At 42.1% G+C, this 4058-nt stretch overlaps 1 pseudogene across 1 annotated transcript; it reads right to left on the bottom strand.

The window, feature by feature from the left end:
* Positions 1–2403: 2403 nt before the first annotated feature.
* LOC101966225 (intraflagellar transport protein 20 homolog) lies at positions 2404–3148 on the bottom strand (annotated as a pseudogene). Its single transcript, XR_013438071.1, has 2 exons — positions 2744–3148; positions 2404–2667 (listed from the first exon to the last, which is right to left on the bottom strand). The product of XR_013438071.1 is annotated as an intraflagellar transport protein 20 homolog (transcript).
* Positions 3149–4058: the final 910 nt, after the last annotated feature.

The raw sequence follows: 4058 nt of genomic DNA, 5'->3' as shown, positions 1-4058 counted from the left end.
AGTTTGTTTCTGGTAGGCAGAAATATCGACTGCCTATACAGTGAGACATAGAAGGTGATTAAAAAGGCTCATCTTTGCAACTATCTTCTGAACCACACTGTAGGCGTGCAATTCTTTGGCTTGGGTTCTCCTAAATGATAAACATGTTACCTAGGAGGAGTAACAAGTTGTACATTCAACACTATGATCCAATCACAGCTTAAAGAGGATTGCAAAATTAACTATCAGGTTACTTAGCAAATAACCAAATAAGGCCTTGTAAAGGTGAGATTTTTAGTACAGGTAAATCTAGATGGATGGAAAAGCTAGGCAAAGTCAACAACCTAGGTTGGTTAGCAAGGTACATCTTCTTCCACTATTTTTCTTTATGCTCCTTAGGCTTTTTCTAAAGCAGGAGCTGGCAGACTTTTCTGTAAGTATTTTGGGCTCTTCAGGCAGTGCTGACTGTTGCAATCCCTCGGCTTTGTCTCCGTTGTATGGATGCTGCCACGTGCAACATGGAAACTACCAGGGCGGCTGTGTTTCGAGAAAACTTTAGTTACCTTGAAACTTAAATATCAAATGATTTTTCACATGCTGCAAATTATTTTTCAACATATGTTTTCCCCCCAGCCATTTAAAAAGAACAAGACTATTTTCAGTTTGAGGTACACAAAAACAGATGATGGACTGGACAGGTCACCATCGGCTGGCCTCTGTTTTTAAACAAGACCAATTTCCTATTTGCAATGCACACCCCATGCCCTCCCACAGCTCTACTTTTGCTCCTATCATTCTTGTTTTTGAATGTTATTTTCCAATTCCTACATGTCCATATGTTCCCATCATCTGGTTCGGTTACTTTTCAAGTGACCCCTGAAGGCCTTCATTTGTACTTCTCTGATAGCCTCCATCATTTCAGTCTTGCATTAGTTAGTGGTCCACGAGGTTTTATTTTTATATCCTCTATGGCACTGAGCCTAATGCACAGTGGGCATTCATAAATATTTCTTGAGCCAAGGAAAAACTATCTGTGTTTAGAAAACAGCCCAAGGACATGAGGTTCCCAGCCAAGAGTGGAATGAAAATAGTTAAAAGAGAAGTGGAAAGACGTACTTAATACCTGTGGTAGGTTGAATGCCAGGCTCTAAAAAGATATGCCCATGTTCTGACACCCAGAACCTGTGAAAGTGACCTTGTTCAGAAAAAAGTGTCTTTGTAGATGTAATTAAGAATCTTGAGGTGAGATCATCCTGGATTACCCAGGTGCATCCTAAATCCAATGACAAGTGTGCTTGGAAGAAAAAGAGAGGAGAAGATACACAGAGAAGGTCATATGGAATTGGAGGCAGAGATGGGAATGACATAGCCACATGGAAAGCTGGTAGTCACCAGCTCAGGTATAGGCAAGGAAGGATTCTCCTGGAAAGTAGAAAGCCTCCAGAGCATGGTGCTAGCAACACCTTGATTTCAGACTTCTTGGCTCCAGAACTTTGGCAGAATGTATCTTTATTGTTTTAAGATGCTCAGTTTGTGATAATTGGTACAGTCAGTACCCAAGGCAGCTGATTCAATGTTCAATCCACCACTTCCCCAAATTGCTTTAATTTAATTACTACCTAATATTTATTTAGCATTTATTATGTATTGCTTTTCATGACTTATTATACTAAAATTTGTAGCAACTTTATTAATCTGTCATTATTCTTGGTACAGATGAGGAAACTGATGTCCAGAGAAGTTGAATAACTGGCACAAAGATTCACTTATCAAGAAAGTGATGGAATCAGAATTGAACTCAAGCAATCTGAATTTCTTCTATCCCAGCAGCCTATTTTTAAAAATTTTTTTTATTTATATATGACAGCAGAATGCATTACAATTCTTATTACACATATAGAGCACAATTTTTCATATTTCTGGTTTATATAGCACATTCACACCAATTCGTGTCTTCATACATCTACTTTGGATAATGATGTCCATTCCATTTCACCATCTTTTCTACCCTCATGCCCCCTCCCTTACCCTCCCACCCATCTGCCCTATCTAGAGTTCGTCTATTCCTCCCATGCTCCCCCCCCACCCCACTATGAATCAGGCTCCTTATATCAGAGAAAACATTTGGCATTTGGTTCACTTAGCATTATCTTCTCCAACTGCATCCATTTACCTGCAAATGCCATGATTTTATTTTCTTTTATCCAGCAGCCTATTCTTGGTGATCAAGGATATTTCAGTTTGCTGCTCAGGTCACAACAACAGCATCTCACTCATACTCTCTCCTGCTCTTTCACTCTCCTATCCTCCATCCTCTCTGATTTCTAAGGGCAGGTGACTTTTTGTTAGATTTTTTTTTGAAAACAATAGTTTATTGTTTTTTCTTTCCAAAGCTTTGTAAGTTTACAAAAAAAAAAAAAAAAAGAGGATCAAAGTTTACAGACTGTTTCATTCATACTAAGAATGTAAGAGGTGAGAACCTGCCCAGCATGGCCACTGGCAGTAGCTGTTCACTCACTCATTCCAGTCCTATCCCTGGACTGCATTACTGCCTTCAGAAGGCTGTGTTCCTTGCACACTGTCGTGACGTAGGCCAGTAGTCAAGTCACTGGAATGGTACAGAGGTTTTTGGGTTTGGGGGCTTTTTTTTTTGCCTTCCTGGTATAAAATGAAATTTTCAGTTCATTTCTGAAAAATAAATTGGTCAATAAATTCATTTTGTTCTGCTTCTACTTTACACAAAACTTCATATTCAACCCGATACCTTTCTAGCTGCATTTTCTTTTCTGCTATCAGTGCTTGAAGTTGCTGCTGTTGGGCTTCTCTCTGCTTTGCTATGGATTGGAACAAGTTCCGAGCACCAATGGCCTTCATTTTTTTCATTTTCTGCTTCTTTTGCAAGTTGATCAACAAGCTCAGTTAGACCACCAACTATTTTCTGAAACTGGCCAATTTTGTCCACAAACTCCTTGCACTCTTTCTTGAGCTCTATGATCTGCTGGGTTACCTCAGGGTCCAACACCCACAACTTGTTCAGCTCATCAAAGTGCAGCCCTGCTTTACCCAGGATGTCCTTGGCCATAGCTGTTTCCCTTCCAGGTTCCCTAAAGAAGTTCTGTTCTGAAGGGGTGACAGTGGCAGAAGAGATGTGCCAAAGGAGCAAGGATCAGGAAAGTCCAGTTGCTTGTCACAGGCATCGTTCATTCAACACACATTTCTTGAGTGCCTACTACATGCCAAGACTGCTAGATGCTGGCGGTACAGAGCTGAATGCAACACGGTGCCTGCCTTGGAGGAGCACATAGTTTAGCTGCGGGTACTCTGCGGCCCAGGCTGAGGTTGGCAGGCAGCTTCTTCCTCCAGTTAGCAGCACTCCATACGTAACTCGGCAGCTGCCACGGCTACAAGATCTGTTGACCATAGCGTGACTTTCATGAAAGTCTGTTTTCCTGAGCAGCTCCATTTGAAAGCACTTAGTGACCACAGTTTCTACTTTCCAATAATAGTAAGAAAATAGTAAGAGGAAACACAATGGACTTCTGGCTGCTGGATGAGTCATGGAGAGCAAAGTGGCCACTGGCCCTGGAGACCCTTCCATGGGAAAAGTCTCTGTGGACCAAGTATGGCCATACAAAGTGGCTGGCAGGCATGTGGTACATAGGGAAGCAAGGTACCACGGTGGCTGAAAGTGAGGTTGCACCTGGCCTTAGGTGTGAATGTTCTGGCATTGTGCAACCGGGGAAATCAACCTCTTGGAGCCATGGTTCTCTCTCTCTTTGCATCTTTCAGGAACATCAATTTTATTATAAGGGTTATGAAAAACAGAAATTTATTAAGAACCATCTCTGCTACCACAGACATGGGAGAAAGGACAGAGAAGAGCAGGGAAGGCAGAAAGCATCCCAGAAAAAAGTCTCTGATGTCTCTCCCAGATAGGGGAAGGGGGGCCCATGCATCTTCAGGCAGCACCGATGCCCTCATGACAGGAATCCATGTGAAGAAGACAGAGGCTGTGTGTACACTGCCTCCTGCCGATGTTTGCATCCATGCCTGGCCAACACCACACCATGACATCAGGA

Source organism: Ictidomys tridecemlineatus, chromosome 4 (assembly GCF_052094955.1).
Source record: "Ictidomys tridecemlineatus isolate mIctTri1 chromosome 4, mIctTri1.hap1, whole genome shotgun sequence".
NCBI classification, from domain to species: Eukaryota; Metazoa; Chordata; class Mammalia; order Rodentia; family Sciuridae; genus Ictidomys; species Ictidomys tridecemlineatus.
The sequence above is the reverse complement of the archived record's forward strand: the minus strand, read 5'-3'. Positions and strand labels throughout refer to the sequence as shown.